Raw genomic sequence first — 19,468 nt, forward strand, 5'->3', positions numbered from 1 at the left:
TCTGCTGCTATTGTCCATTTTATTTAAATGTGGATAACTACCAGAACTTACACTTGAAAACATAAAAAGCTGTAGTCTGTGGTAAATCTTTACTAATGTTTATAAATTCTTACCCAGCTATTTAAGATTGTTCTGACCATTTTGGATTGAAATGCTTTCTATAAATGGTGGTACAACAAATTCTTATACATGTATTGGAATTGTGTTTCCTACAGATATGTGTTAGTAATTACCACAGTAACAATGTATCTGCAAAGAGTGCAGTATGTTGAAATGCCATGAGTTTAGTTTGTTGTTAGAGTATGTAAAACTAACTTGTGCAGGTGGAAGGATGTGCCTTACCAGCTGAAATGCACTCGTGATTTTTAGAGTTAACTTTGCTAGCGTTGCATGAGCTGGCCTGTTATCTCTAAGACTTGAAAGAAAACTGAATGCTAAGGAAATGGCATAATGGCGTATTTCTATGCCCCTTCTAGTAACTTCAGGCATTCAGTGCCAACATTTACAATTATTATTTGGTAATTAGTTGAAATACAGCTCTGGGACATTAATCTGAAAAGTGAAGGTCCAGGCATATGTGAAGATGTTTGTAACTCATTTCTGAAGGTGAATTAAGTTTATAATAAATGTTCAATCCTTGTGGAGTTAGATGGTACAGCTTAATCAAGTGTCATACAGTGAAGCAGTCAGTATTTCATATCCACTCAATACATTTAGGGCTACAAGCATGGGTTCTGTCTGATACCCTAATAAATTGATGGCTTGAATGATATTTTTAATTTTTTTTCTTCAGTCTTTGTAACAAACACAAGTCCATGAAGGTAAGCAACGTAAGGAGCTCACGTACAAATGTGGTCGAAACAGTACGAATATTTGGTGTCCTACAGCCTTGTTGAGCTTCAGCACAAATGAAGGAGCGACATGGGGGAATACCACAGTGGAACTGGTGAAGTGTAGAGGGTCGGAATGCACCAGCTGGGAAGAATGTTGCCCCCAGACCCAGCTACCTCCTTATGGAGGTAGAGCTCTTAGAGGAGAGAACTCTCTTTAGAGCAGAGCTGCTTTGCAGCCCTGGTGCCCCACAGCTTTAGATGGGTAGAACCTGGGAGCAGCCAAATTAGATGTCCTCTATGTCACTGTGCTGTGAGATCTCTGTCCATGGGAGCACCTATCTGTGTGAGCTCTTGTGGGTCCACGCAAGTGGATTTTAGTTAGCACGCTGCACGTGCGTCCATGCAGGTGTCTGTGCAAACATGCATTTCGTTTTGTTCCCTGGGTTTCAGGACATAAGGAATAACTGTGGCTTGTTGCTGGTTCTGGCAATTCATAGGCATACCTCATCCTTAGTAGTGAGCCCACATCTCCCTAATGAGGCCAATGATGACAGAACCACGAGTGAATGGGAACAAGCTGCAGAACTGAGTGTCTCATCCCATCCTGGGGCCAGTTAAGAGCGGTGAAGTTGACAGGACACAAAGGCGTTCAGTGCCATCGTGAGTCTTTAGGGCTGTGGCTCCTGCAGAGGTCCTTGGTGCTCCAAGTGCCTGTCCTGGGCTCCTGTGTGAGGGGTGAGAAGGAGAGCATGTTTTTCCATATCACAATTCTGACTGCTGCTGTGTGTGCAGTAGTCTTTTGTACTGTGCCACCCTCACCTGCCAGGTTGTTTGTATTGCATTGACCTGCCTCGTTTCAAACGTCCCTCTTGTGCATTGCTGCGCTCCTCCCAAACCCAAGCACGGGCTGGGCTCTTCTGCCCGTTAGTACCGCAAATGAGAACGCTGCACGTGTGCAGCACAGAGGCTCCCACCCGCGTGCGCAATTAAAAAGCAGTAATGAAAGTCCTCAAACATAAAAACACGCAGCAAAGCTGCATGCACGTAAGCAGGAGGACCCAAAAAAGCAAAGGGACGAGAAACGACTTGGAGAGCGACACACACGCAGCAGGGTGAGAGGCTGCGCATGTGCAGCAAGGGGTGGGGGGGGGAAGCTGCGCGTGGGGCTGCTCCTGACTCCACCTGTTGGCCGACAGGAGGCACTGCAGCCTCCGGGACAGGCTGCACATGCGCAGTGACCCGAGGATCCTCATCCGGGAAAGCCGCGCTGCGCACGCGCAGTGCCTCGGCAAGGCCGCGTGGCTGCCGCGGCTTCTTCCGCTCCATGCCGCCGCCGGGACCTCATGGCTTCCCTGCCGCCACCTCATGCCTGTCCTGCCCTTGTGGGGCCACGGTGCCCAGAGTGCCAATCGCACTGGCAGGGACACTGGAAGAACTGTGAGGGAAGTGGGAACGTTGGAAGGCACGCTGGGAGGAAACTAGGGGCACAGGGAGGACACTGGGACTCCTGGGAGTGATCCTGCTATTGAGAAGGACACAAAAACGTCAAAGTCATCCCAGTGCTGCAGGACACTCCAGAAACCACGAAGACACGGAACAGGGCCCCCTGGGGCCATCCAGGACCACTCCAAGGGCAAGCAGAGTTCTAGGTGGTGCCAGCTTTGGTCTGGGAGAAATCCTGCGTCAGTTGGAATTTTAGCAGGCAGAAGCCCAGTTCCTGGAACAGGGACCTATACGCAAACTGTGGTCCTTTTCCCTGTAAAACAAAATTGACCCTCCCAGTTTCCTGATGTCAGTTTGGAGGAGGCAGTTGGCATTCAAACAGTGGGCTAGGTTTGGAAACGGTGGCAGGATCCTGATACATCACTCTGTGCTCGATTGCTCCTGCCTAGATCCATCTCTCAGTGCTCAATTGCTCCTGCGTTCATCCCATAATTGGCGTTCGATTGCTAATGCCTGCCGATCGATTAGCTCGGCGATCGATCACTAATCCCTGCCGATCGATTAGATCGGCAATCGAGTGACCGTGCCTGCCGATGGATCAGGTCGGTGATCGATTAGATGGGTGATCGATTGCGGATGCCTGCCGATTAATTAGATCGGAGCTCGATTGATTGCGCCTGCCGATCGATTAGATTGGCGATCAATTCGTAATACCTGCCGATTGATTCGATCGTTGCTCGATTGATCACGCCTGCTGATCGATTAGAAATGCCTGCTGATGGATTGCGAATGCCTGGCGATCGATTAGCTCGGCGATCGATTGATCGCGTCTGCCGATCGATTAGTTCGGTGATCGATTGCTGATGCCTGCCGATCGATTAGATCGGCGATCGATTGATCGCGCCTGCCGATCGATTATATCGGCGATCGATTTCCAATGCCTGCCGATCGATTAGATCGGCGATCGATTGATCGCGCCTGCCGATCGATTCGATCGGCGATCGATTGATCGTGCCTGCCGATCGATTATATCGGCGGTCGATTGATCGCGCCTGCCGATCGAGTAGATCGGCGATCGATTGCTAATGCCTGCCGATCGATTAGATCGGCGATCGATTGATCACGCCTGCCGATCGATTCGATCGGCGATCGATTGATCGTGCCTGCCGATCGATTATATCGGCGGTCGATTGATCGCGCCTGCCGATCGATTAGATCGGCGATCGATTGCTAATGCCTGCCGATCGATTAGATCGGCGATCGATCGCGCCTGCCGATCGATTAGATCGGCGATCGATTGATCGCGTCTGCCGATCGATTAGTTCGGTGATCGATTGCTGATGCCTGCCGATCGATTAGATCGGCGATCGATTGATCGCGCCTGCCGATCGATTCGATCGGCGATCGATTGCTAATGCCTGCCGATCGATTAGATCGGCGATCGATTGCTAATGCCTGCCGATCGATTAGATCGGCGATCGATCGATCGCGCCTGCCGATCGATTAGATCGGCGATCGATTGCCAATGCCTGCCGATCGATTAGATCGGCGGTCGATTGCCAATGCCTGCCGATCGATTGCTAATGCACAGTATTTGCACACTCCTTGCACACCCTTTGCACTCATACAGAGGCAGGAGGTTTCTCAGTTCTGGTCGGGGTTTTTTGGGGCGTTCATTCAGGGGGATTTCCTCAAGGATTGGGACACTCCTTGATTCCATCCCTTGCCTGTCTCCCAAGCGCCACCTGCTCAGCTCCATGAAGGCGGCCGGACGGAGGCTTCACCCCTCCAGCGTCGCTCCCGGGGCTCCGTCCCGAGCGGGAGAGGCGCCGGCAGCTGCCCGCGCACATCCCGCTACTCCGGCGCACAGCCCCGCGCGTCCGCCCCGGCCCGCCGGGAGTTGTAGTCCCGGGCTGCGAGCCACGGGGAGCTGCAGTCCCGCGAGGAGAGCGAACGGGTCCTTCGCCCCTGTGAGGGGCGGGACCTTTCCCAGCATCGCCCCTCCCGAATGCCGGCTTTGTAAACGTCAAGGTAAAACGTCGTTTCAGACATCTGCTGAGAGTTTCCCATGGAAAGTACACCTATTCGATATGCCTGCGAGTAGCAGAAACTAGTCAGTTCCAAGACGGCCAAGCGGATAGGTCAGATTTGCTGCGGAATACCGCTCTCAAGTCCGGACGCCGCACCACGATGATTTCCACTTACACTCTATGACTGAAAGTGAGCTTGCATGGTGACTTGCCTGCCAGATGAAAGGCAAAGGGCTACAAGACACATCTACACAGCACTGTACTTAATACTGAGAAAAGCCAGCCCCCGGCACCACCCCTAACCCTGACTCCAGCCCCCGGCACCACCTCTAACCATCACACTCCCCCAGAACCACCCCTAACCCTAACCCAATATCCCGGCACCACCCCTAACCCTGACACGAAGGGTGACCCTTTTCCCTGTGAAGCAAAACTCACCGTCCCACTTTCCTGATACCAGTTTGGAGGAGGCGTTTGTCACTCCAAAGGCAGCCGGGCTTCTAAGTGGTGGCAGCTTGGGTCTGACAGAAATCTTGATCTGTTCGGAATTTTAGCAGGCAGAAGCACAGTCCCTGGAACATGGACCGTGACACAGTGACCTATTTCCCTGCGAAAGAAAAACCACCCTCCCAGTTTCCTGATGGCAGTTTGGAGCAGGCAGCTGGCACTCAAACAGCACCTGGGTTTCTAAGTGGTGGCAGGTTGGGTCTGGAAGATTTCCTGCATTATTAGGAAAAAATAATTTTAAGTTGAGGGAAAACATTTTCTTTTCCATAATTGTCTGTGTTTAAATTGAGGGGAATCTCCTTCCCTGCAATTTTAATGGTATCAATTGAAGAAAACCCTGCTTTTTCCATGATGTCAGGGATATCAGCTGATAGGGAATCCCCATTTTCCATTTTTTTCCAGTTCAAATGGAAAAGGAGAACCTTGACAATGCTCTTTTATGGGTTTGAATTGAGGGTAACTCCTGTATTTTCATCATCCTACTGTTTAAATTGGGGGGGGGGAAGCCCAGTTGTGCCTCCTTTTTAAGGATATATATTATATACTATATATTTTATATAGATTTGTTACTTATATTTGTTCATATTATATGTTTATACAAATATATTTATAGTCTTATTTTGACGTCATTTTATTTTGATGTCATTTCCCCTGCCTGACTTCTGTGCAGCTCCTAGCTGGAAAAAACTGGGAAAACTTAGGGGGATAGAGGTGAAATTTTTAGCTGAATATTTCGAAAATTTCTAATTATACTGAAATTATTTCTGATAGCCTAGTGAGAAGAACACAAACTCACAGCCATTCAGGGCTGAAAGTCCCCTGCAGCAAGAGCTCAGCACACACCCACAGAGCCAAGTCCAGCATCTGAAAGAAAGAGAGAAGAAAAAGGTGATTTCTTTTGTTTCAAAGTTATTTCAAGTCCTCAAACCCAAACCAACTCTCGATTTTAGTTAGGTGGATCGTGAGCAGTGGGCACGGGTCGTGTCATTCATGAGGATGTGAGTGACGTTTCCTGGAGGCAGAGCAGCTGATTTCAAAAGTTCACTTCCTGCCTCGTGCCTGATCTGCACGGGAGAAAACCTCTTCCATGAAGGCATTTTTCTCCATCTAATCCCCTTTGCCCAGTGTAAGAGTCGGTCCGGAGTTCCCTCATACACCTCATGACCATTGCGAGGATAGAGGCTATCCCGAGGACCCCCCACCCACTCACTTCTGGACAGGAGTTCTGGCCTGGTCCAGGTGGCTGCTGGCCAAGGGACTGTTTGCTGGTGCGCTGTGCTTGCCGTGCTGCTATGGTACAATGCCTTCGAACAGGTACTGCACCTACAGCTGCTTCTCGGAGCACCACTGCATGTTCTGTCTGGAGCACCTCACAATGGCCCATAAATCTCCCACCTCTTGGCCAGACGCCACTCGCTTTGGAAAAGGACTGTAAGAAAGCGACCCTCTGGAGAAGCCTTTGAGATCTCCCCACAGAAGACGTGTCTATTGGCAGGGACCACGAGGACACCGGAGTCTACTGGCTGGAACCACGAGAACCCCGGTATCTATTGGACCAGACCACGAGGACATCCATCTCGTCTGTCGGTAGCTATTCCCTATCTCCCTCTTTCTCTCTCTCTCTTTACTTTATTTTCTTTAACCCTCCCTCTATCACAAAACTGAGTTGTTGGCACTCAATAAAAGTGCATTTCTGCTTGTGCTGAGCACGCTTCCTCACTTTCCCCGTTCTGGGTTCTGGCTCCAGTCCAGTCTGAGTCTTCCCCTATTTTCCATGGTAAGAGACAGGAAATTGTCCTGGTCAAGGTGTAAGCCCTTAAACTGCACATTGATCTGGGGTCTGTGACTGGGATTCCAGCAGAAAACACAATATGTGTATCCAAAAACAAGGATAAAATGATTCTTTCTGCTTTTAGTGGGACCAGGGCTTATTTTGTCCTGGAATGACAAAGAACTCCCTCAGACCCTCCTCAAAAAGCCAAAGCGCAGCAGGGGAGAGAGGGAGGGAGGGAGGGAGGGCACCTCTGCTTCACCTGCTGGGGACAGCACAGGTCCAGCTGCTCCCAAGGACTGGGAATGTGTCTGGAGCCAAAAGCACCTTCCCATGCTGGAGGGACTTTTCTAAAGCACCACCTCTGGGAAGCAGAGGGCTATGGAAGAAATTGAGTGGGAATTTACAATAATAGTCATCATGTTATTGGGAAAGAGCAACAACGGAAACAACAGTAATTCCAAGGGAGCAGGAGGGATGCTGAGCTTTAAACAAGGTTTGAGTGAGGCAGCATCTCCTGGGAGTTCTAAAGCACAGCTCCAGGTCTGGGATTACAGGAGCAGTTCAAACTCCTACTGTCCAATCCCTGGATTTGCCTCCTGCCAGCACTCAGCACCTCGGTCATGTTTGGGTGCAAGTGCTCCAGTGCTGCTGCCTCGAGGGATTGAGAATATGGGCATTAAAGCCCGTCCCACAGGGGTTTCCCTGGCTCTGAGCTCTGGCACCCCTGGCATTTCAATGAAATCAGTTCCCATCACTTTGAAGATACACTGAATAAACTCAGGGCACGTAAATAAACCTTTCTCCATAAGGACATCCCCAGGGAATACAGTTATTCCTATGCCTGGTCACACAAACCAGCAGCCAGGTTTTGGGGAGAGACTCTGGGGAGAGCGCGCAGCCATCCCTGCAGCCATCGCAGTCATAAGCAAACAGCTGCGTGTCGCTGGGACTGCACGGGAGTTGGACTTGCTCTGCTTGCCCTGTGCCTTAGGGGCCCTCCCCGCTCCTCCGCCACCTCCCCTCTCCCCACCAAGTCACCGCTGCTCCCTGGTCCAGGCTGCGATCGCAGAGCTCGCCTTTGCCACCCGGAGCCACTCCCGGGCAGCCTGCAGGCTACGCCCCACCCCGCCCCCTGTCCCGAATGCCGATGGGGCGCTCCGGTGAGAGCTCTGCGGGGGCCTTTTAGCCGGGACCTGGGCACGAGAGAGGGCCGGAGAAGGGGAGAGGGGTCTCGGAAGCGGGACCCAGCGCGACCACGGACTCTTTGAGCAGCCCTGGCTCCGCCCGGCTGGGCGCCCCGCGCTACCATGGGCTGCAGCCTCGCAGCTTCCAAGCCCCTCCAATCCCGGCCCGCCTTTCTCCGCCCTGTCCAATCAGAGCCGCCATTTCAATCCGGGCACGGCCCCGCCAAGCTCGGCCCGCTCAATCGCGGCCCCGCTCCGGCTCTTCACCTCAGACGCTGTTTCGGGAGACGGCAGAGCCGTGCCGCTGGTGGGGGAGCCTCAGCAGGTGCTGTTGAAGCCGAGGAAGGGCGGGCGGGAGCCCCCCCGTTCAAGTCGCGCCCCGGAGTTCTGCCAGGGAAACTGGGAGACGGCGGGAAGCGGGCGGAATGGCGGGAAGCGGGCGGAATCGCGGGAGCGGGGCTTGAGGGGACTGTAGGGGCTGGAGCCGAGCACGGCGGGAACGGGCGGGCTGTGATTGGCGGGCCGGCGCTGCCTCGGCCTGTGATTGGCTGGCCTGGCCGGCCCTGGGGCATAAATAGCGTGCGCTGGGAGGTGTGCGGCCAATAGTGCGGCGGCGAGCGACGAGGGACGGTGGAGAGCAGCGGCGGCAGAGGCTGCAGGTGCGCGATCTGAGGAGCGCCTCAGCGCCAGGACGGGACCCGCGCGGCTGCCGATCCGGGGAGCGCTGGTGAGCACGGATGCGGCTACCGAGGCTGGCAGTGTCCTGGGGCAGCGGGGCCGGCGGTGCTCCGTTCTTTGTGCCCTGTGCGGCTCGGGCGGCCTGTGGGGGGCCTGGAGCAATGCAGGGGGACCGGCTGCTACTACTGAGGGCAGATTATGTGGTTTAAAATACCGGGAATAAAGGTGACTTTTTGCGGTTTTCTTATTTTATTTTGCTTTTATTTGTAATAATCACGATTTTTTTCTTTAATAGACTGCTTCATTATTTTGCTATTTTTATTGCGTTCCTAGTAAGTTTTTTTTACTGCCTACCTGATATTAATTTGTTAAAGGTTATAGGGATAGGGCTGAAACACGGGCAGCCTTGGGGAGGTGAGGGAGCCTTTAGGAGAGTGCTGGGCTAAGGCCCGAGGGAGTGGGGGGAGAAGGTAAGTGTTAGGCATCAGGCCTCAAGAGTCCCCAGAATTAGGATCCTGTGGGGGCGGATAGGACAGCTCCTAGAAATACTGAATTAATGACGGTAACCGATTTCTGGCCTTATCAACAGCTCCGGGCTGCAGTGAGAAGCAGGATCAGCTTTTAGCTGCTGGCAGTGAGAAGCTGAGGAGTTGGAGCTGAGGAAGCAGAGCTGGAGAAATATGGTAGGGCTTGAGGACATAACTGCTTTGGGGATGTGTTAAGGAATATAGAGACAGGATGGGATATGTGTGGCTGGAGATAAAATCATTAAGGGATGGGATAGGGAGTCTAGAGATGTTAGTGGAGTAAGTATTCTCACATCGTGACTGGAATACGGGTTTAGGAGTTCACCTGAAAACACACAGAGATAGAACTAAAAAAAAGATACTTCCGTGGAAGGCAGAAACACCGTTAAATGGCACGACAGAGGCAACGTGGATACAGAAGCAAAGCAGAAGAGCTGGCAGTTCAATAAAGCTTGTGGGTTGAGAAAGAGCTGAAATCACTTGGGGTGGGACACAAGCTGCCAGTGGAGTAGACGCTGTTGCGCTGCCATCAAGATGATGGGGTTGGTGTGCTGAAATCAATGCAGCCCGGGGCTATTGGTGGAGCGGCGGGGTCGTGTGCCGGAGCATGGAACGGACACGTAGGGCTGAAAAAGGGGGGACTGTAGGATTGCTTGCGCCTGAAATCCCTTCCCTGCCGGCATATTGCCCGGGCGTGTGATAGCTGTGGTAGGGCTGGAACTGGCAGTGAGTGTGTGTGTGTGTGTGTGTCAGGGAAATGGCAAGTGGGGCTGGGATTGTGAGTGAAAAGGGGCAAGAAAATGTGGAGCCGAGAAAGGGACCGTGCGCCCAGAGGTGAAACCAGTGTGTGGCTGGGGTGGGGGACGGCAGGGCTGGAGGTGAAATCACAGTGGGACTGGGATATGGACTGGGCTGGGCTTGGAGGCTCTAGGGCAGCAGCTGAATTGTTGCAGAGCTGGAACCAAGACAGACATGCAGCCCTTTGAAGCAGGAGAAGATTGCGCTGGCAGAGATGGAGAAAGGCTCAGCTGGAGGTGGAAGAGCAGCAGTGGCAGTTCAATAAAGCTTGTGGCTTGAGAAAGAGCTGAAATCACTTGGGGTGGGACACAAGCTGCCAGTGGAGTAGACGCTGTTGCGCTGCCATCAAGATGATGGGGTTGGTGTGCTGAAATCAATGCAGCCCGGGGCTATTGGTGGAGCGGCGGGGTCGTGTGCCGGAGCATGGAACGGACACGTAGGGCTGAAAAAGGGGGGACTGTAGGATTGCTTGCGCCTGAAATCCCTTCCCTGCCGGCATATTGCCCGGGCGTGTGATAGCTGTGGTAGGGCTGGAACTGGCAGTGAGTGTGTGTGTGGTCAGGGAAATGGCAAGTGGGGCTGGGATTGTGAGTGAAAAGGGGCAAGAAAGTGTGGAGCCGAGAAAGGGACCGTGCGCCCAGAGGTGAAACCACTGTGTGGCTGGGGTGGGGGACGGCAGGGCTGGAGGTGAAATCACAGTGGGACTGGGATATGGACTGGGCTGGGCTTGGAGGCTCTAGGGCAGCAGCTGAATTGTTGCAGAGCTGGAACCAAGACAGACATGCGGCCCTTTGAAGCAGGAGAAGATTGCGCTGGCAGAGATGGAGAAAGGCTCAGCTGGAGGTTGAAGAGCAGCAGTGGCAGTTCAATAAAGCTTGTGGCTTGAGAAAGAGCTGAAATCACTTGGGGTGGGACACAAGCTGCCAGTGGAGTAGATGCTGTTGGGCTGCCATCAAGATGATGGGGTTGGTGTGCTGAAATCAATGCAGCCCGGGGCTATTGGTGGAGCGGTGGGGTCGTGTGCCGGAGCATGGAACGGACACGTAGGGCTGAAAAAGGGGGGACTGTAGGATTGCTTGCGCCTGAAATCCCTTCCCTGCCCGCATATTGCTCGGGCGTGTGATAGCTGTGGTAGGGCTGGAACTGGCAGTGAGTGTGTGTGTGGTCAGGGAAATGGCAAGTGGGGCTGGGATTGTGAGTGAAAAGGGGCAAGAAAGTGTGGAGCCGAGAAAGGGACCGTGCGCCCAGAGGTGAAACCAGTGTGTGGCTGGGGTGGGGGACGGCAGGGCTGGAGGTGAAATCACAGTGGGACTGGGATATGGACTGGGCTGGGCTTGGAGGCGCTAGGGCAGCAGCTGAATTGTTGCAGAGCTGGAACCAAGACAGACATGCGGCCCTTTGAAGCAGGAGAAGATTGCGCTGGCAGAGATGGAGAAAGGCTCAGCTGGAGGTGGAAGAGCAGCAGTGGCAGTTCAATAAAGCTTGTGGGTTGAGAAAGAGCTGAAATCACTTGGGGTGGGACACAAGCTGCCAGTGGAGTAGATGCTGTTGGGCTGCCATCAAGATGATGGGGTTGGTGTGCTGAAATCAATGCAGCCCGGGGCTATTGGTGGAGCGGCGGGGTCGTGTGCCGGAGCATGGAACGGACACGTAGGGCTGAAAAAGGGGGGACTGTAGGATTGCTTGCGCCTGAAATCCCTTCCCTGTCGGCATATTGCCCGGGCGTGTGATAGCTGTGGTAGGGCTGGAACTGGCAGTGAATGTGTGTGTGGTCAGGGAAATGGCAAGTGGGGCTGGGATTGTGAGTGAAAAGGGGCAAGAAAGTGTGGAGCCGAGAAAGGGACCGTGCGCCCAGAGGTGAAACCACTGTGTGGCTGGGGTGGGGGACGGCAGGGCTGGAGGTGAAATCACAGTGGGACTGGGATATGGACTGGGCTGGGCTTGGAGGCTCTAGGGCAGCAGCTGAATTGTTGCAGAGCTGGAACCAAGTCAGACATGCGGCCCTTTGAAGCAGGAGAAGATTGCGCTGGCAGAGATGGAGAAAGGCTCAGCTGGAGGTGGAAGAGCAGCAGTGGCAGTTCAATAAAGCTTGTGGCTTGAGAAAGAGCTGAAATCACTTGGGGTGGGACACAAGCTGCCAGTGGAGTAGACGCTGTTGCGCTGCCATCAAGATGATGGGGTTGGTGTGCTGAAATCAATGCAGCCCGGGGCTATTGGTGGAGCGGCGGGGTCGTGTGCCGGAGCATGGAACGGACACGTAGGGCTGAAAAAGGGGGGACTGTAGGATTGCTTGCGCCTGAAATCCCTTCCCTGCCGGCATATTGCCCGGGCGTGTGATAGCTGTGGTAGGGCTGGAACTGGCAGTGAGTGTGTGTGTGGTCAGGGAAATGGCAAGTGGGGCTGGGATTGTGAGTGAAAAGGGGCAAGAAAGTGTGGAGCCGAGAAAGGGACCGTGCGCCCAGAGGTGAAACCACTGTGTGGCTGGGGTGGGGGACGGCAGGGCTGGAGGTGAAATCACAGTGGGACTGGGATATGGACTGGGCTGGGCTTGGAGGCTCTAGGGCAGCAGCTGAATTGTTGCAGAGCTGGAACCAAGACAGACATGCGGCCCTTTGAAGCAGGAGAAGATTGCGCTGGCAGAGATGGAGAAAGGCTCAGCTGGAGGTTGAAGAGCAGCAGTGGCAGTTCAATAAAGCTTGTGGCTTGAGAAAGAGCTGAAATCACTTGGGGTGGGACACAAGCTGCCAGTGGAGTAGATGCTGTTGGGCTGCCATCAAGATGATGGGGTTGGTGTGCTGAAATCAATGCAGCCCGGGGCTATTGGTGGAGCGGTGGGGTCGTGTGCCGGAGCATGGAACGGACACGTAGGGCTGAAAAAGGGGGGACTGTAGGATTGCTTGCGCCTGAAATCCCTTCCCTGCCCGCATATTGCTCGGGCGTGTGATAGCTGTGGTAGGGCTGGAACTGGCAGTGAGTGTGTGTGTGGTCAGGGAAATGGCAAGTGGGGCTGGGATTGTGAGTGAAAAGGGGCAAGAAAGTGTGGAGCCGAGAAAGGGACCGTGCGCCCAGAGGTGAAACCAGTGTGTGGCTGGGGTGGGGGACGGCAGGGCTGGAGGTGAAATCACAGTGGGACTGGGATATGGACTGGGCTGGGCTTGGAGGCGCTAGGGCAGCAGCTGAATTGTTGCAGAGCTGGAACCAAGACAGACATGCGGCCCTTTGAAGCAGGAGAAGATTGCGCTGGCAGAGATGGAGAAAGGCTCAGCTGGAGGTGGAAGAGCAGCAGTGGCAGTTCAATAAAGCTTGTGGGTTGAGAAAGAGCTGAAATCACTTGGGGTGGGACACAAGCTGCCAGTGGAGTAGATGCTGTTGGGCTGCCATCAAGATGATGGGGTTGGTGTGCTGAAATCAATGCAGCCCGGGGCTATTGGTGGAGCGGCGGGGTCGTGTGCCGGAGCATGGAACGGACACGTAGGGCTGAAAAAGGGGGGACTGTAGGATTGCTTGCGCCTGAAATCCCTTCCCTGTCGGCATATTGCCCGGGCGTGTGATAGCTGTGGTAGGGCTGGAACTGGCAGTGAATGTGTGTGTGGTCAGGGAAATGGCAAGTGGGGCTGGGATTGTGAGTGAAAAGGGGCAAGAAAGTGTGGAGCCGAGAAAGGGACCGTGCGCCCAGAGGTGAAACCACTGTGTGGCTGGGGTGGGGGACGGCAGGGCTGGAGGTGAAATCACAGTGGGACTGGGATATGGACTGGGCTGGGCTTGGAGGCTCTAGGGCAGCAGCTGAATTGTTGCAGAGCTGGAACCAAGTCAGACATGCGGCCCTTTGAAGCAGGAGAAGATTGCGCTGGCAGAGATGGAGAAAGGCTCAGCTGGAGGTGGAAGAGCAGCAGTGGCAGTTCAATAAAGCTTGTGGGTTGAGAAAGAGCTGAAATCACTTGGGGTGGGACACAAGCTGCCAGTGGAGTAGACGCTGTTGCGCTGCCATCAAGATGATGGGGTTGGTGTGCTGAAATCAATGCAGCCCGGGGCTATTGGTGGAGCGGCGGGGTCGTGTGCTGGAGCATGGAACGGACACGTAGGGCTGAAAAAGGGGGGACTGTAGGATTGCTTGCGCCTGAAATCCCTTCCCTGTCGGCATATTGCCCGGGCGTGTGATAGCTGTGGTAGGGCTGGAACTGGCAGTGAGTGTGTGTGTGTGTGTGTGTCAGGGAAATGGCAAGTGGGGCTGGGATTGTGAGTGAAAAGGGGCAAGAAAGTGTGGAGCCGAGAAAGGGACCGTGCGCCCAGAGGTGAAACCACTGTGTGGCTGGGGTGGGGGACGGCAGGGCTGGAGGTGAAATCACAGTGGGACTGGGATATGGACTGGGCTGGGCTTGGAGGCGCTAGGGCAGCAGCTGAATTGTTGCAGAGCTGGAACTAAGACAGACATGCGGCCCTTTGAAGCAGGAGAAGATTGCGCTGGCAGAGATGGAGAAAGGCTCAGCTGGAGGTGGAAGAGCAGCAGTGGCAGTTCAATAAAGCTTGTGGGTTGAGAAAGAGCTGAAATCACTTGGGGTGGGACACAAGCTGCCACTGGAGTAGACGCTGTTGCGCTGCCATCAAGATGATGGGGTTGGTGTGCTGAAATCAATGCAGCCCGGGGCTATTGGTGGAGCGGCGGGGTCGTGTGCCGGAGCATGGAACGGACACGTAGGGCTGAAAAAGGGGGGACTGTAGGATTGCTTGCGCCTGAAATCCCTTCCCTGCCGGCATATTGCCCGGGCGTGTGATAGCTGTGGTATGGCTGGAACTGGCAGTGAATGTGTGTGTGGTCAGGGAAATGGCAAGTGGGGCTGGGATTGTGAGTGAAAAGGGGCAAGAAAATGTGGAGCTGAGAAAGGGACCGTGCGCCCAGAGGTGAAACCACTGTGTGGCTGGGGTGGGGGACGGCAGGGCTGGAGGTGAAATCACAGTGGGACTGGGATATGGACTGGGCTGGGCTTGGAGGCTCTAGGGCAGCAGCTGAATTGTTGCAGAGCTGGAACCAAGACAGACATGCGGCCCTTTGAAGCAGGAGAAGATTGCGCTGGCAGAGATGGAGAAAGGCTCAGCTGGAGGTGGAAGAGCAGCAGTGGCAGTTCAATAAAGCTTGTGGGTTGAGAAAGAGCTGAAATCACTTGGGGTGGGACACAAGCTGCCAGTGGAGTAGACGCTGTTGCGCTGCCATCAAGATGATGGGATTGGTGTGCTGAAATCAATGCAGCCCGGGGCTATTGGTGGAGCGGCGGGGTCGTGTGCTGGAGCATGGAACGGACACGTAGGGCTGAAAAAGGGGGGACTGTAGGATTGCTTGCGCCTGAAATCCCTTCCCTGCCGGCATATTGCCCGGGCGTGTGATAGCTGTGGTAGGGCTGGAACTGGCAGTGAGTGTGTGTGTGGTCAGGGAAATGGCAAGTGGGGCTGGGATTGTGAGTGAAAAGGGGCAAGAAAGTGTGGAGCCGAGAAAGGGACCGTGCGCCCAGAGGTGAAACCACTGTGTGGCTGGGGTGGGGGACGGCAGGGCTGGAGGTGAAATCACAGTGGGACTGGGATATGGACTGGGCTGGGCTTGGAGGCTCTAGGGCAGCAGCTGAATTGTTGCAGAGCTGGAACCAAGACAGACATGCGGCCCTTTGAAGCAGGAGAAGATTGCGCTGGCAGAGATGGAGAAAGGCTCAGCTGGAGGTGGAAGAGCAGCAGTGGCAGTTCAATAAAGCTTGTGGCTTGAGAAAGAGCTGAAATCACTTGGGGTGGGACACAAGCTGCCAGTGGAGTAGATGCTGTTGGGCTGCCATCAAGATGATGGGGTTGGTGTGCTGAAATCAATGCAGCCCGGGGCTATTGGTGGAGCGGTGGGGTCGTGTGCCGGAGCATGGAACGGACACGTAGGGCTGAAAAAGGGGGGACTGTAGGATTGCTTGCGCCTGAAATCCCTTCCCTGCCGGCATATTGCTCGGGCGTGTGATAGCTGTGGTAGGGCTGGAACTGGCAGTGAGTGTGTGTGTGGTCAGGGAAATGGCAAGTGGGGCTGGGATTGTGAGTGAAAAGGGGCAAGAAAGTGTGGAGCCGAGAAAGGGACCGTGCGCCCAGAGGTGAAACCACTGTGTGGCTGGGGTGGGGGACGGCAGGGCTGGAGGTGAAATCACAGTGGGACTGGGATATGGACTGGGCTGGGCTTGGAGGCGCTAGGGCAGCAGCTGAATTGTTGCAGAGCTGGAACTAAGACAGACATGCGGCCCTTTGAAGCAGGAGAAGATTGCGCTGGCAGAGATGGAGAAAGGCTCAGCTGGAGGTGGAAGAGCAGCAGTGGCAGTTCAATAAAGCTTGTGGGTTGAGAAAGAGCTGAAATCACTTGGGGTGGGACACAAGCTGCCACTGGAGTAGACGCTGTTGCGCTGCCATCAAGATGATGGGGTTGGTGTGCTGAAATCAATGCAGCCCGGGGCTATTGGTGGAGCGGCGGGGTCGTGTGCTGGAGCATGGAACGGACACGTAGGGCTGAAAAAGGGGGGACTGTAGGATTGCTTGCGCCTGAAATCCCTTCCCTGTCGGCATATTGCCCGGGCGTGTGATAGCTGTGGTAGGGCTGGAACTGGCAGTGAGTGTGTGTGTGTGTGTGTGTCAGGGAAATGGCAAGTGGGGCTGGGATTGTGAGTGAAAAGGGGCAAGAAAGTGTGGAGCCGAGAAAGGGACCGTGCGCCCAGAGGTGAAACCACTGTGTGGCTGGGGTGGGGGACGGCAGGGCTGGAGGTGAAATCACAGTGGGACTGGGATATGGACTGGGCTGGGCTTGGAGGCGCTAGGGCAGCAGCTGAATTGTTGCAGAGCTGGAACTAAGACAGACATGCGGCCCTTTGAAGCAGGAGAAGATTGCGCTGGCAGAGATGGAGAAAGGCTCAGCTGGAGGTGGAAGAGCAGCAGTGGCAGTTCAATAAAGCTTGTGGGTTGAGAAAGAGCTGAAATCACTTGGGGTGGGACACAAGCTGCCACTGGAGTAGACGCTGTTGCGCTGCCATCAAGATGATGGGGTTGGTGTGCTGAAATCAATGCAGCCCGGGGCTATTGGTGGAGCGGCGGGGTCGTGTGCCGGAGCATGGAACGGACACGTAGGGCTGAAAAAGGGGGGACTGTAGGATTGCTTGCGCCTGAAATCCCTTCCCTGCCGGCATATTGCCCGGGCGTGTGATAGCTGTGGTAGGGCTGGAACTGGCAGTGAGTGTGTGTGTGGTCAGGGAAATGGCAAGTGGGGCTGGGATTGTGAGTGAAAAGGGGCAAGAAAGTGTGGAGCCGAGAAAGGGACCGTGCGCCCAGAGGTGAAACCACTGTGTGGCTGGGGTGGGGGACGGCAGGGCTGGAGGTGAAATCACAGTGGGACTGGGATATGGACTGGGCTGGGCTTGGAGGCTCTAGGGCAGCAGCTGAATTGTTGCAGAGCTGGAACCAAGACAGACATGCGGCCCTTTGAAGCAGGAGAAGATTGCGCTGGCAGAGATGGAGAAAGGCTCAGCTGGAGGTGGAAGAGCAGCAGTGGCAGTTCAATAAAGCTTGTGGCTTGAGAAAGAGCTGAAATCACTTGGGGTGGGACACAAGCTGCCACTGGAGTAGATGCTGTTGGGCTGCCATCAAGATGATGGGGTTGGTGTGCTGAAATCAATGCAGCCCGGGGCTATTGGTGGAGCGGTGGGGTCGTGTGCCGGAGCATGGAACGGACACGTAGGGCTGAAAAAGGGGGGACTGTAGGATTGCTTGCGCCTGAAATCCCTTCCCTGCCGGCATATTGCCCGGGCGTGTGATAGCTGTGGTAGGGCTGGAACTGGCAGTGAGTGTGTGTGTCAGGGAAATGGCAAGTGGGGCTGGGATTGTGAGTGAAAAGGGGCAAGAAAATGTGGAGCCGAGAAAGGGACCGTGCGCCCAGAGGTGAAACCACTGTGTGGCTGGGGCGGGGGACGGCAGGGCTGGAGGTGAAATCACAGTGGGACTGGGATATGGACTGGGCTGGGCTTGGAGGCTCTAGGGCAGCAGCTGAATTGTTGCAGAGCTGGAACCAAGACAGACATGCGGCCCTTTGAAGCAGGAGAAGATTGCGCTGGCAGAGATGGAGAAAGGCTCAGCTGGAGGTGGAAGAGCAGCAGTGGCAGTTCAATAAAGCTTGTGGGTTGAGAAAGAGCTGAAATCACTTGGGGTGGGACACAAGCTGCCACTGGAGTAGACGCTGTTGCGCTGCCATCAAGATGATGGGGTTGGTGTGCTGAAATCAATGCAGCCCGGGGCTATTGGTGGAGCGGCGGGGTCGTGTGCCGGAGCATGGAACGGACACGTAGGGCTGAAAAAGGGGGGACTGTAGGATTGCTTGCGCCTGAAATCCCTTCCCTGCCGGCATATTGCCCGGGCGTGTGATAGCTGTGGTAGGGCTGGAACTGGCAGTGAGTGTGTGTGTCAGGGAAATGGCAAGTGGGGCTGGGATTGTGAGTGAAAAGGGGCAAGAAAATGTGGAGCCGAGAAAGGGACCGTGCGCCCAGAGGTGAAACCACTGTGTGGCTGGGGCGGGGGACGGCAGGGCTGGAGGTGAAATCACAGTGGGACTGGGATATGGACTGGGCTGGGCTTGGAGGCTCTAGGGCAGCAGCTGAATTGTTGCAGAGCTGGAACCAAGACAGACATGCGGCCCTTTGAAGCAGGAGAAGATTGCGCTGGCAGAGATGGAGAAAGGCTCAGCTGGAGGTGGAAGAGCAGCAGTGGCAGTTCAATAAAGCTTGTGGGTTGAGAAAGAGCTGAAATCACTTGGGGTGGGACACAAGCTGCCAGTGGAGTAGATGCTGTTGGGCTGCCATCAAGATGATGGGGTTGGTGTGCTGAAATCAATGCAGCCCGGGGCTATTGGTGGAGCGGCGGGGTCGTGTGCCGGAGCATGGAACGGACACGTAGGGCTGAAAAAGGGGGGACTGTAGGATTGCTTGCGCCTGAAATCCCTTCCCTGCCGGCATATTGCCCGGGCGTGTGATAGCTGTGGTAGGGCTGGAACTGGCAGTGAGTGTGTGTGTGGTCAGGGAAATGGCAAGTGGGGCTGGGATTGTGAGTGAAAAGGGGCAAGAAAGTGTGGAGCCGAGAAAGGGACCGTGCGCCCAGAGGTGAAACCACTGTGTGGCTGGGGCGGGGGACGGCAGGGCTGGAGGTGAAATCACAGTGGGACTGGGATATGGACTGGGCTGGGCTTGGAGGCTCTAGGGCAGCAGCTGAATTGTTGCAGAGCTGGAACTAAGACAGACATGCGGCCCTTTGAAGCAGGAGAAGATTGCGCTGGCAGAGATGGAGAAAGGCTCAGCTGGAGGTGGAAGAGCAGCAGTGGCAGTTCAATAAAGCTTGTGGGTTGAGAAAGAGCTGAAATCACTTGGGGTGGGACACAAGCTGCCAGTGGAGTAGACGCTGTTGCGCTGCCATCAAGATGATGGGGTTGGTGTGCTGAAATCAATGCAGCCCGGGGCTATTGGTGGAGCGGCGGGGTCGTGTGCCGGAGCATGGAACGGACACGTAGGGCTGAAAAAGGGGGGACTGTAGGATTGCTTGCGCCTGAAATCCCTTCCCTGTCGGCATATTGCCCGGGCGTGTGATAGCTGTGGTAGGGCTGGAACTGGCAGTGAATGTGTGTGTGGTCAGGGAAATGGCAAGTGGGGCT

At 54.8% G+C, this 19,468-nt stretch overlaps 3 long non-coding RNA genes across 5 annotated transcripts in view; 2 read left to right on the forward strand and 1 right to left on the reverse strand.

Moving 5' to 3' along the window:
* LOC148222730 (uncharacterized) lies at window positions 1–8,213 on the reverse strand. 3 transcript variants are annotated; one of them, XR_015805851.1, is made up of 4 exons: window positions 8,039–8,213; window positions 5,610–5,677; window positions 4,745–4,913; window positions 1–1,557 (listed from the first exon to the last, which is right to left on the reverse strand). It is a non-coding gene; the product is annotated as an uncharacterized LOC148222730 (long non-coding RNA). The 3 variants fall into 3 exon arrangements; XR_015805852.1 differs by having other exon boundaries at window positions 4,745–4,878; window positions 8,039–8,172; XR_015805853.1 differs by lacking the exon at window positions 1–1,557 and adding an exon at window positions 4,319–4,518 and having other exon boundaries at window positions 8,039–8,209.
* The window catches only part of LOC148222731 (uncharacterized), a 23,855-nt gene continuing 12,565 nt past the window's right edge, over window positions 8,179–19,468 (forward strand). The window contains exons 1-2 of the long non-coding RNA XR_015805856.1: window positions 8,179–8,498; window positions 9,039–9,132. This is a non-coding gene — a long non-coding RNA (uncharacterized LOC148222731). The remainder of the gene's footprint in view (window positions 8,499–9,038; window positions 9,133–19,468) is intronic.
* On the forward strand, window positions 9,143–17,384 carry LOC148222732 (uncharacterized). Its single transcript, XR_015805855.1, has 4 exons — window positions 9,143–9,810; window positions 10,418–10,617; window positions 11,225–12,438; window positions 13,046–17,384. It is a non-coding gene; the product is annotated as an uncharacterized LOC148222732 (long non-coding RNA).

Source organism: Sturnus vulgaris, chromosome 10 (genome assembly GCF_052056855.1).
Source record: "Sturnus vulgaris isolate bStuVul1 chromosome 10, bStuVul1.hap1, whole genome shotgun sequence".
In the NCBI taxonomy this organism is placed as follows: domain Eukaryota; kingdom Metazoa; phylum Chordata; class Aves; order Passeriformes; family Sturnidae; genus Sturnus; species Sturnus vulgaris.